Below are 13,773 nucleotides of genomic sequence, written 5' to 3' on the forward strand. Positions count from 1 at the left end.
CAAAGTTTGGCACTCACTTTGAACACAAAAAGTCCACAGAAATACATTTAGTTGGACTCACCCAGACAGTGTCAGAAGGTATTAGATTCAAAAGTATGAGTGAATCTGTGAAAGTGGAGGAGCATTTTAATTGTGGGAAAGCACAATTCCAACTCTACAGCAATTTCTATCATAACATTATGTGTTACTGCTGTTTATTGGTAGATCCATGTCGTTAAAATAGGTGTCAGGTGAGTGGAAAAGCTGGAGACTGAATCGATTCAGAACTACTAAGAAAAGGGAAAAAAGCTGTGTGTTTATGATGTTGTTGAGTTAGCTCTGATAATTAATTTAATTTTGCATGAAGAAAAATCGAAAGCTCAATTTGTCAATACAGTGATGCGTGTTTGCAAAGCTGTCTATTTTGGAAACCAAAGTCCAAACTGGAAAAAAAAAAATTGGGTGAATTTAAGGGTTTGGACAAAGACCTTTAACAAGAATGAATTCTAATACAAACCAATTGCTGAAGAGACAATCAGGAAAGGATCATGGGATCATGCAGGTTGGAATGGACCTCCAGAGGTGTCTGGCCCAACCTCCTGCTCACTATGGGGTCAGACCAGGTTGTGCAGGGTTTGAAAACTTCCAGGGATAGAGCTTGCAGAGCCTCCTGGGGCAGCCTGCTTTACTGCTTGACCATCCTCCAAGAAATTATATTCTTGCTGAAAATGTTGAGTTATTAAATAAATATTGTTTCACTGAGGCAGCAGTCACCTGTTTCATGAGCGAATACCAGATCAATGAGCGTAGAAATGGAGCTGGAGAAGTTCTCCGTTGTTTTCAGAATGGAGACAACGTAATATGGCACAAGCAGAAATTATTTTTTTTGCATGGGGGGAGGGAAGAGCATTACAAATCCATGGGTGAAATCAGCTGATAAATTTAAACTGAAAATGAATGGTAGTATTACCATTTAAAAAGCTTCAATTCTTTTGAGGAAACTGCTTGGCCTGATTTCAAGCAGAATGATCCATTAGAAATCCTTGGAGATAGGGAGCGCTAAGCCAACCGCTTCAGGCAGATATTTAGACAAGGTCCTGTGTCAGCAAATGACTCAATAAGCCACAGGTTTTGAGGTGTGTGTGTCGGGGTGGTGTTGGTGTTCCCCTCTTAAAATGCTAAGTCACAGACAAAGTGCAGAAAGCTGTAGCAGAGATGGAAGGAGCTGGGAAATATCTTTATTACAGCTGAGTGAGGATTTTTCTCTGGGAAGATCTTGTGCTTTTCTGCAAAACTTAATGCTTTAATTTTGTCTCAAAAAAAGTTGTAGCAAATAGTTTTATTTCAAATTATAATGTGGTTTGGGTATTTTCTGGTTCGGTTTGTTGGGTTTTTTTTTTGCTATGTGGCAGAGATGAAGACTTTAACTTCCGAGTTCACCTTTGCTCCCTTTACCACTTGTGGCATTCTGTAAGAGCTGTGATGCCCAACAAAGCTGGTTCCACACCTTACCTGCATTCCCCAGACTGGCCACCCAGGCAATGAATTCAAGGACACACAAACCAGACAGGCAGAAACACAAAAGACAAGGACACAGCTCTAACCATGTATCTAGTCCTTTTGCTCAGATGCACTGCTGAGCAGGGTAGACCCAGGTAGACCAGGCATGCAGTGTGTGACAGATGGAGGTTTGTGATGCTCTGAGCCACTGCTCCTCCACTGCGTTGCACCGGACACCAGAAAGACACCCAAAAGACACAGAAGTGTATCAAAACCTATCCACATTTGTTCAACCAACCTGTTTCCTCCACTGCAGCTTCTTTTACAGCTGTGGGCTTCATTTTGTCATGTTTTTACTGTGAAGGAGAGATTTCAGTGGACAATGTAAGAGGTCTATCGGTAGCAGCAATGGTGAGACCACAACCAGCTGGGTAAGAGGGTGAGATGATGACATCTTTACCAGCAGATGCCACAGACTTCATGCCTGTGAGACCCAAGGTCCTTTGGGTGAAGAGTAGAGGAGATCACAGTGTACTTACTCCAGCATGTACACTGGAGATCTGCCTGGGTCCGACCTGCTGGAAATTAATGCAACCTGCAGTCAGGTGTAAGAAGGACATGCGGATTTTCTGTGAAAGCTTTCTGCCAAGCACTGATGCCTCTGATGTTATTGAGGACTACAGGACCATTAGTTTCTGCTTTTCAGAGTTCAATATATAATCAAAAGATCTACCCAAAATGCAGATAATTAAGAGGGAAATATAACTCTACTTTTTCCTTTCCATTGCTCTCCATGTACACCAGATTCCTGCAGAATGGTCCTAACACACCACAGTTGTCAGTTATCAGTATAAGATAAAATTGTGAGAGCTCTATTGCATTTGGTCTAAAGCAGAAGGAACCAACATAACTGTATCATATCACAGAAGAGCGTCTTCCTCATCCAAGTTTCCAGCTTTCATGGATTTAGTTAAAAAAAACCTAAAAAACACTTTAACATGTGACTTGATTTTTTTTTTTAAGTCTAAATGTAATTTCTTCATTTTATGCTGAGGATTATATAGGAATTGCAGCATTTAGGGAAAAGTGAAGATAGACTTGTCCGAACTTTTAAAGCATATAGTTACAGAATTGCATGCTGGTGGCCCATAAGTGTGAAGTGCAGGAGAATGACCCAAAGTTTTTTTTCTGCCCCATGCAGGTAGTCAGTGTGGCACTCAGCCAACAACACTAACCCTAACTAAGAAGAAGCCAGGTCTTCCATGAAAGACTGCTCTTGATTCGTCACTGGATTATTAAGAAATAACTTGGCTCCTGCTGCTCCTTACATGGTTCTACTTTGCAGTGTCTTTTACCCAAGCTGCATTACAAGATACCGAGCCTTCTCAAAGGCATTCACATTAACCAGTCAGGGATAAGAACACAAATGCAAAAATCTCAAGGATATGAAACAATTTACTAGATATTAGTTATTCTTCATAGAAAATATTGTTAGCCTGGGAGAGGGCTGATTTTGTTTTAATTATATTTGCAATGACTAAAAAGAAGAAAGTCCAAACCAGTAATATATACACTTGATAATTTCAAAAGACTAGTTTCAAAAAGCTGAAAACAATTATGAACCAGATCAGGCAGGAGGCCAAATTTAATAAAACCATATGAATAATAATCAGAAATTGTTTAAGAACACTTTAATAGGTATTCAGAAATCCACGCTCTCATACTTGTGAAAGGCCACAATGGCTGAAACCACAAACTGATTGATAGGAAGTGAAAGCAACTCCACGCACATATATGCAAAAGTTTTCTCACATGTGTATGCACATAGGAGCAAGCTAAGTGTGTGCAGAATGTTAAAAAGAAGATATAATTAATATTGGTAATTAGTATGATACTCATATTCTAGACTTTTAGAACTGGTAGGAGAGGCACAGGTAGAATTCTTGACTATCAGACTTAAGGAAATTAAGGCCTTCTGAAAGTTTGCGCATTTATTTCATATGCAATTTCTCTTTTGTGTTCTTGGGCAGAAGGATTAAAAAGACAAGGAAGTGGAAAGGCAAATAAATTTTGCTTTTCAAAAATTGTGTTTTCCAATTGGAAACTTCAGAAGCTTGTAAACAGCATCTAATTGTGTTACAATTTTTTATGTCAAGTACTGGTAATTTGTCTGCAGCAAGCTGAAGCACTGGAAAAGGAGCCCTTAGGATGCTTGGCAGTGGTTTTCATTACCTCCAAAATAACTGAAGAAGTTCTGGAGAACTAGATGATCTTTAAGGTCCCTTCCAACCTGTGATACTGTGACTAAAAGCAAACTAACATTTTATTAACATTTCAGCTAACTTGCGTGGGTAAAAAGGAATCCATTAGCCTGACATCAACCCTGGGGTAAAATAGAGTGGCTGATTATTATTTGTTTAGTACATTACTAGAAGAAAATGAGCAGAGAGAAATAAAAAAGCATAAATCCTATCTGAGAAACTAAAAATCAAATCCAAGTTTGAATGTTCGATTGTTACAAGCAAGACTTGGCTAAGTATTGAATTTGGAACTAGTCAACACTTCAATTAAGAAGTTACAGTGATTAACAAAATCTGCAACTTGTCATCAAATGAATGGGTTAAACCCTGGTTAGTTTAGACACAAGGATGTATAACAGAGTGAATATGTTTTAATAGGTCGTGCAGAGGTCAGATTTGCTCTTACACTATATAACATCTTTGTCAACGATCTGAAAGAATGCAAAAAAGTCTTGCTCAGAAAGACAGCAGATGATTTTCATCAAATATTGACGGACTCACAACAATTTATGTGGAAGACGTATCACAGCATTGCAGTTCTTCACATAAAGGGGTGTAAACAGACAAAATATGTATCCATCAGCCATATTGGTTAGTTTTTTAAATGTGAGCTTCAACCTCTGTAAGAAGTTCTCAGATGATTTTTACTTGGAGTTGAATCTCTGTTGAGGAGAAGCAAGCATAAGAGTAAGTAGACAGGTGAGAAGCAAAGGTTTCTTCACTGTGAGAAGCAATGAAGAGCACCTACAAACGTGCCTCCCATCTGCTTTTCAGGCTTGTCATCATCACAGAGCTGGAACTGCTCCAGTGATCCCATATTTACTGTATGAACTGGTTTAGGTCAGCCACTGAGGAACTCTCTATTGCAGCTTGCAGCTCAGAGATCCTATTCTTAAAAACAGGACATGCTTTAAGAATTTTACTTGCAATGAGACCAAAGCTGCATTAAATTCTGTGGAAAGTGATCTCATCCCCAGATCGATATTAATGTATAAGACAACAAGCCTCTTAACTGTGTTTTATAGGACCAGCTGTTGCACATAACATTAATAATAATTATTATATTATTATGTTTTCTTTTAGTTGATGTATTTAACAATCCTATGAAGGCCTGTGAGCAACCTCCTGTAAATGTACAAAAAGAAAAACATTATCACTACCCACTGGTAAGATAAAAATTTGCAGCGCATAAGGGATGGTTCTCATTTCTGTACACCTCTGAAAGTAGCAGGAAGGTCACGATCAGTAGAAGTATGTCAGGAATTCATAAAGATCAAAAGACAACCATACCTCTGTCAAATATTTTTTCAATGTCGCATCTGATTTTAGAATAGATACATGCAGTGTTCTAACATGGGATATCAGCAGACAGAGTTTTTAGCTGGTAATAACTCCTGTGTGCGCACACATATTCCTTCTTCAGAAGAAGTACTTTAAAAGGCACTAAAGCAAATCAAGGGCTTTGAGATGTTTTGTGTCATCTGCATGCCATTTTATCTTGCAACAAGGGGCTGGGTGAGCCACTTGAGCTGGTTTTGATCCTTCCACAATTCTGCTTGTAATGTCTCCAGATAATTTGGTACTAGGAAAATGTCACATCAGACAGATACATGAAGCACACACTTTGACAACATTCTAACCACAGGGGGATTGACTACGTAACTACTTATATGGCCATAATCACCAGACTATTGAGCACTTCAGGTATTTAATGTTGTTGATTCCCACAGCCTGCCTGTGAGGCAGGGAAGGTTTATTAGCATATGCTCGGTCAGAGCATTGTGTTATTTGATAAAACAAAGCACTTGCTCAAGGTCACATGGGAATTCTGCAAGGAAGCCACAGATTTGCTCCAGACACTAACTGTACAAAGATATCTCTAGGAGGGATAATCTAGAACAGCAGAAAATTAACAAGATTTAATAATTTAACAAAGTTTGCAATGTTTTCTAAGTTAAAACACCACCATATGCAACGCAGAGCAGACATCACACTTCTTACTTAGCTCTGTGTAAATATATGCCAAATTCATGAAAGAATTTTATACATTTAATCCAAACATTTTCCTAGCAGCATTTTCAAATCATGCCTTACAATTTCAGTTTACCAAAATGGCTTCAAGGGAATGGGGTGAATAAGCAGGACGGACCCAGCTATGGCTCTTACCATGCTGCCAGGACCCTCTAGCTTGTTTCAGGTGTGGAGCTGGCTCAGAGCTTCCTCACGCATCCCTGCTACCTGGCCAGCAGTGGCTTTTCCTGTTCCATCTCTATGCTAGGCAGGATCGGCATGCAGGAGAGACAGCAAAGAGATTTCTGGGATGACTAAGCCTGCACAAAGATTTTTAAAAATTAGTATATCTATTATTTGACTAACTGATGCAGTTTTGGTTTAGAAGCTGCTCTTTGTGTTTCAAACGTGTTACATAAGGCAGGTGTCTTTGCCTGTCGGCTTGTCTCTCACGGTAAATATTTTTCCAATGTGCTTGTTCATATCTGATATTTATGTAGCTCCTGTAGGTTGGCCTTAGAGATGCTACAGGTGAAAATTTGGGTGACTTTCTAACACAGCCTTTCTGTGGTCTTTTCTGGGCTTATTTCTGTGTACCTTATGAGTTGGTGACATCTCACGGCTTTACTCTTGCTGTGTTTGTATTTTGAAAAGTTTTCCTCAGCTGTCAAAACAATAATGCATGAGATGACTTACTTTACAATGAATGCTAAGAACCTTGGTTGTTGTCCCCAAAAGTTATGCTAAAACGCACAAAATCAGTATAGTACTGGTGTGGGCTGTAAAAAGAATGAGTGTCACCTTTTCCTAGCTCAAGAGGAACTCAAACACAGATAATTATTGGAAAAAAATTTCTTGCAGACACAGGCCCCAACTACAGAAACCAAACCTTAATACGTCTGATGGATCACGATACCAGGTATTTATTTCACCTTTATTGAACATGTACAATGATTTCCGTAGCGCTGGTTTACAGTTAACTTGTTCAAACATTCCCCACGTTACTAGTCTTTTGTAGTCCTCTTATTTTTTTTGTTTTCCTCTGTATATTTTTTTTTTCCTGCTGCATACTGCAGCAAGTTATATGAAGTGTCTTAGTTTAGGTAACATATGAAGCGCAATTGAATTACAAACCAACCACACACATGATTTCTGAGAGTTTAAGCTAATAGTTTTCTAGCTCTAATGAAAATTAAGTAAGAAGCCTTAATTCATGTTTTTGTCTAACTAATCAGACTTCGTTCACAATCTTCTGGCTTTTTATTTGCAGATTTTCTCATAAGAAAATGAAAAATTCTCATTAGCTAGGATAATAGTCTGATAGTAATAATGAATTAAAATGTTCCCATTGCAAATAAATTCTAGGCAGACATGGGAAGAGGGAACCCTTGTGCATGGATGCCAGGACTTTTGAAATTAACGATTACTTAGAAATGTGGTGGTTTTTCCTTCAAAAGTAATAGTTTTCCTTTTTATCTTTATAGTTACTTATTTCATGCTATTTTTATTTCATGCACACTCTTTTACTTTGTACCTTAGTAAAAAGTGCCTGTTTTCTTGCTCCATTGAGAGACTGTCGTGAAAGACATTATACTGCTCAAGACTGTTGTGAGAGATTATACTGCTCAAATCCTCAGAGGCTTCCTAGCTTTTGCTGTACTGACATATGCAGGCTTGCAACACAACAAATAAAAAGAATGCAAAGAAAAGGAAAAGTTTTTGAAAGTTCTATAGTTTATGATTACTTGCCTGCATTTTCAGTATCAAAACTACCTCCAGATTATCTTACTTTCTAGGAAAGTTGGAACACACAGCTTCATGTTGAGTTTATTCTTAAAACGAAGCTCATTTGCATTTTGCACTGCAGGGAGTTACTTGTAAACTTCCACACAGCAAGGTGTGAACAGACCAGTGATAATAAAACATGAATTATACAAAGATGTAATTCAATTCATAGAACCACCCCAAAGCCTAAGTGCTTATCAGGTACTTATATTTGCACAAAACTTCTTTGATTATAAAAAATAGGCTATGCAATGCATTTGTGTTATCAACACCTTTTAACTTCAGAGATGGGTTCAAATAGCATGAAAAATAGCCTTTGCCTCTGACAGTGTGGTAAGAAAGAGGGTTAGGAGCTAGCCGTATTCAGCTAGACCTTGAAGGGCTGATCTCCTCCCTCCACTGACCAGCAACAGGACAGGAAGGAATGGAATGAAGCTGCGGCAGGGGAGGTTCAGATTGGACATTAGGAAAAGATTCTGCACTGGGAGGGTGGTCAGTCACTCAAACAGGATCCCCAGGGAAGTGGTCACAGTAGGGAAGTCTGTCAGAGTTCAAAGAGTGTCTAGAAAAAGCTCTTAGTTATACGATCTAGTTTTAGGTAGTCTTGTGAGGAGCAGGGAGTTGAACTCAATGATTCTTATGAGTCCCTTACAACTTGAGATATTCTATGATTCTGTGAAGAAAGCTTCATTCTGAATTTGACTCACAGGGCTGGGACAGTTTTTCTAAAATCCAGTTCAGCCAGTCCCTTCAGCAAAAACTATGCCTTTTCTAGCTCATCTAGCTTTTAATTATTGCAGCTTTTCCAACTTGTGTTTGATAAATCCCAGTATTTTCCAGTGAAAAATAAGCTGTGTCGCACCTTTGTCAGATCCACCAGAAACAGGAAGTTTTCCAGAAATTCACAAACCAGAAAGTAAAAAAATATTGAAACCTGTTTAGACTTGTGATCTTATCCTACCAAGTTAGCAACATGATCAGATAACAGTTTCAGGTGGAAGGCCACTCAGAAGACCACGTAGTCCAACCTCCTTTTCAAAGTCAGAAGAGGTTGCTTAGGGCTTTAGTCAGTCACATGTAAAAACCCCTAAGAATGGTGATTCCACAGTTTCTCTGGGTAACCTGTGCCAATACTTAACCAGGATCCACCAGCACCGAGACAACCCTGCCCTCCAGCACATCAGCTGTTCCTACTGTTTGATGCCATCTACAAACTTGAATATAGTCCATTATCCAGGTTTTTAATGAAGATGATAAAGAATTTTGATATCCAGAAGCAGCTTATAAGGAACATTACTCAGAGCTGGACACCACTTAGGCTTTGAACTATTAAATACTAACCCTCAGGCTGATAATTCAACCAGTTTTTCATACACCTGGATTTGCCATTCCAGTCAATACCGCAGAAGTTAAATGTCTACCATGCTATGTGGGCCTGTGATCATAAGACTTATTTCAACTGCTTAAAGATTTATCCATCCATTTTTTACTTGCTAGTCAGCAGCAGACACTTACCAAGGTGGGGGAGTCCACTATGCACCCCTTTTTGACAAGGTCTTTGACTTTGATCCATAAGTTCTTGACAAGTTTATTCACTGGTCAACGGGCTCCTTTGCATAGAGGTTTTGCATGAACTCTCTTTCCCTGCTCCTGTTTCAAGAGCCTATACTTATCCAGCAGCACTCCAGTGTGATGTGGCTAATAGGAAGAAATAATAAAACTGATCAGTAGGTTTAATTTGTTAATTTCTTGAATAATCCACTATTTTAAAAGTGGCGGTTTCATTAGGAAATTTTTAACATAACCTTTTTAGTGGTAGAATGAAATCAGAGTATAGAACACGGAGAACTTCTGGGAAGTGAGGTGGGCAAGGTATCAGAATAAAATACAGACATACACCTCCTTGTAATTTCCTTATACTTAAGACTTACTCTGTCAGGCTGTGTCTGAGGTAATTGAAACAGGTTTTAGAAGTGGTGTGACAGTAGCAAAAAATAAAAGTTTCAATTTAAACTAAAGAAACTCATGTTGCCCTTGAAGGAAACCAGAGCTAAAAAACACAGACAGTTCTAGGAATTCAGAGGTAACATCATACAATTTGGCTTGCTTCACATGTCATTGGGTTTTTAGTGGTAATTCTTAGTGTGCATAAATTCCTTACAGCTAGGCAATCTCCAAGTCTGTCTTCTTGTTTTGACAGTATATCAACAGAAAACACTTTTTCACCTTCTTTACATAGCCGTTAACCCTACGCTTGGAAAGCACTGGAAGAGTGTGACTGGAAACCTTTTGAGGAAAATTTTGTTCCATAGTTAATGGTCAAATGCTACCTCTCACTGACAGATAAGCAGGTCTTATAAAGATCTTAAGGGAATAATTCTTTGAAGGATAGATTGGATAAAGGATATTTATTGGAAAAAATTTGATTATTCTATTAAAAAAAACTAAGGAAAAGAAAAGGTAATATAACTGTTGATTCAACAGAATGATAAATGCAGAAATTGGGAGGGAAATGAAGCTATTTAAATTAAAGGGCAGTACTGTCACAAGAAAAAAATAATATAAACTGGCCAGGAAGCAAAAAATACTTTAAAACTATCAAAGCAGAGTGGTCCAACACATAATCCCATTAGGAATAGCAGGAAAAAAAAATTCTGAGTTTCAAGAATGGGATTTGACCATTCATGTTAAAGATTAGAGGACAGAGTTACCTGCTGTGACCTAGGACATTTCAATAATTTCTGCTAAAATGTTGTAGGTAGCAATCCGTTGTTACAATGAAATCCAGAATAGCTGCCAGTATTTCTTAATCACTAATAAATTTGTTCAAAATATAGACAATAAAATTAGAATTACATAAACAAAATTAAATTAAGACAGCCCTGCCAAGTTGTTTAAAACAGATTAAACAAGTGTAAAGTTGTTTGTGGAAGCTGGCTTGAGGACAACCAGAAGCTCTGGATATGGCCTTCTACCCTATCTCAGGGCTTTTGATAAACATATGTTGATTTTTGACTGAAAACCTGGACTTAAAAAATCACTTAAGGATCAGCTATTAAAAATATTATATGGAATGCTAACTCATTTTTGTTCACTTATTTGTGCATATCAATTTATCTAATGAGACAAAAATATTCTTATGGGATTTCTGTTTTATTTATTTTTCTGCTGGAAAATAGCATTACAAATTATATGAAGAATAACTGGTTTTGAGGAGAAAGCAGACAAATAGAAATATTTTTTAAAAAACAGAAGTTAAACTATTTTCCTCCATAAACCTAGTGTAGTCTATGAATGTATACCTTAAAAAAGGGTGCTAAATATATGAAATAAGAAGAAAAGCTTCTTAGGCTGCTCTGGCTTTAAACCACAACATAGGCTCACCAGTGGTGCATTGCTGCCAATTTTTTAGAAAGCCTATGAATTAGTCATTTTCCTTCTCTTCACAGTCCTGACAACTTCCATTCCCTTCCATTATGGCTGTAATTTCTTGCTGTAACTGAAAGGCAATACATAAGTGAGAGGAGATGACTACCCATTATCATATCTTTCTTCAGATGGAGGTGAGTTTACTGCAGTTTGAAGTAAAATCAACCAGGTAGTAGACATCTTGCATTTCCTCATTATGATTAGCTTTCTGAAGCTTGAGAAAATCTTAGAAAAGTAGCTGACAAGAAGTTTCTAGTACAAATAAAGAAAAAAGATTGAATTGTTAAGGACTATGAACATAAAGGCCAATACGAGGTTTTAAGATCCAGGTGCTTATGACTAAAGCGAACTACATCTATGTTACATGGTAATGGCATTCCAATGAGCTGGCTGCTGAAAACAAAACGTGGTCAGGGGTTACAAGAAACTCCAGCTACAAAGAAGCACTGTAATCTAATTAGACTTTTTCTGTGTGCTTCAAACATTGTTTCTGTTGGTAATCAGTGAATTTCAGACAAAAGATGTTGGTAAGTATGCATAGCAGCCATCCAGGACATCCACTGCTGGCTTTGGCTCATCTTTTACTGCTCTGCTTCCACTGTCACAAAAGCTGTTACTGAAGCCTTTAAGCACAAACAGGGTGTAGAGGAAGGGTAGAGCTTTCTCTAAGCTCAAAAGTAACTTAGGCCTACTAGTGTTAATAGGCTTGAAAATCATACAATTTGCTGACAAAAGGAAATATGCCAGTTCAGTACGGCAGACAGAGATTCAGATGTAACTTGTTGGCCACTCGTTTTTTGTTTGGTTTTTTTTTTTTTTTCTTCTTTATAAATTGATCTGTGCATTTGATCCACAGAAAATGTGAATCTGTTACAGAACATGCTTTCTAGCTGAAACAGTAGCAGCTAATTCATCCATCTCTCAGGATCCCTTGGGCAAACCAAGCTGGCATCCAACACATTTAAGAAAAGTGAAAAAACCATTTAAAACACAGACATTAATAATTAACACAGTGAGGAAAGATTAACAGTGGGAAATGGAAAACCATTTCCTTTTAAATACCAATAAGGAGTAACCATTGTGCTGCTAATGAACAGTCTTGGATACACAGAACAGTATCTAGCTATTTGCTTAAGTACTCCAATTACCTTAAGGTATTTATGTTATTTTAGTAACAAATTCACAGTAACACAAGACTGAAAGGGACTTCTTGGATCATGGAAACCCATGCCTTGTTACCTGAGGCAACTATGGTGGGTAATCCTTTTATGAAGTGATCAAAGTCCTCTTAAAAACTAATTTTGTTGTTGTAGTTTTGATTTGGGGGAGTTGCCTCTCCAACTGTTGCCTGATAGCTGTTCCGGAACCTCACTCCTTTGATGCAGTAGTGAAGTTTTCAGCATAATTTATTTCTAGCCAAATTATATCCATCTGTTCTTGTGCCAACACTGTTAGCTTAAAATCCGTTTTTCCTCCTCCTGGTACTCACTGTATTGACATGATTAGAGAAGCAATCATCTTCTACCTTTTTCCCAGATCAGCCAGAGCAAGGTGTTCTAGTTTTGCATCTTGGTAGCTCTTTGTGTCTTTTTCCTTTTGACTTTATCTGCTTTGCACCTAAGGAACTAGAACTGTATCCCATGCTCCAGATACTGCTGCCTTCTGCTGCCTTGTACAATGGTGTTTTATGAAATCCTCTTACCAGGCTTGCAGTTCTATAGGGATCTTCCTGCAGAACTCTGAAATGGGGTTCCAATTGCTTGGATTTCCCAATTTCAGCAGCTCACACCTCTGAATTTTGGTTTCCTTTACACAGTGTCAATTTTCATTCTTACGCATTTGCTCCTGGTAGTCCCCTTTGATTCCATAATGAGTACTATCAACAGAGGTGGAGAATTTGCTTCATTTCGGGACAGATGGATATAATAATTTTCTACTGACTGCACTCAAAAAAGCTTGCCTTGGAGGGTACACAGAATGGCCCATCTTCAACTGAAGGGTGAGAGCACTGTTGTCCAGGGAACTGCATAGCCAGCTGGTGGCAGTACTCACCTGACAAGAACTTCAAACCCACTCAAGTTGAGGACGTAGAGGTCAAATGCCCCACTTTTGTAACGAAGACATAGACCTTGAGACTACTGAGCAAAAGGCCTCATCCTGATATTTCTCCAAATGAAGACATTCTAGGAATGTTTTCAGGTTCCAAATCTTAGGTTCAGAGACATCCTCAGAGTCAAGGAAGGGAAGTGAGTCCCTTTCAGGAGCAGAATTCAGATATACCTCTCCCTTTGGCAATTCCTGTGGCTGGTTGTGTTTTAGCACCCAACACACAGGCTGATATGAGTCCCCATTGGAGCTTTGTGTTCCTTAACTTCCCTGTATAAAACCAACGTGACAATGTTAACCCCTGGGAGTTCAGAGCTGGGCACATAGGTCACAGGCACCACAATACCCCAGATGACACTATGCTGAATGCTTAAGTCTTTGCAGTAAAAATGATGGAATATAGCTGCTCAGAAAAAGGCTCAATGACTCTTGCTACCAACTTTCAGAAGCATTTCCCTATTTTTCCCCATTCTTGCATGGCAAAAAAGATTTACAAGTCCTAATTATTCTGCAGCATGTTCTGTTCTGATTGATCATAGCAGATATTAAAAAAAAAAAAAAAAAAACACATATGCCAGGCAGCCTATCTTACCCTTCCTTTGCTCTCAAGAATACCATACTTTGTGCATAATTTCCCGTTGACTCACCATGAAACAACGTGGAA

General features: G+C 38.3%; 1 long non-coding RNA gene across 1 annotated transcript in view; it reads right to left on the reverse strand.

Annotated features, from left to right (window-relative positions):
• The window catches only part of LOC308065050, a 132,310-nt gene that overhangs the window by 62,341 nt on the left and 56,196 nt on the right, over positions 1-13,773 (reverse strand). Inside the window, exon 1 of the long non-coding RNA XR_013928635.1 lies at positions 1-13,773. This exon is cut by the window's left edge and continues 55,433 nt beyond it; it is cut by the window's right edge and continues 56,196 nt beyond it. This is a non-coding gene — a long non-coding RNA (uncharacterized lncRNA).

The sequence above is a fragment of the Falco punctatus genome, assembly GCF_963210335.1.
Source record: "Falco punctatus genome assembly, chromosome: 5".
Taxonomy (NCBI): Eukaryota; Metazoa; Chordata; class Aves; order Falconiformes; family Falconidae; genus Falco; species Falco punctatus.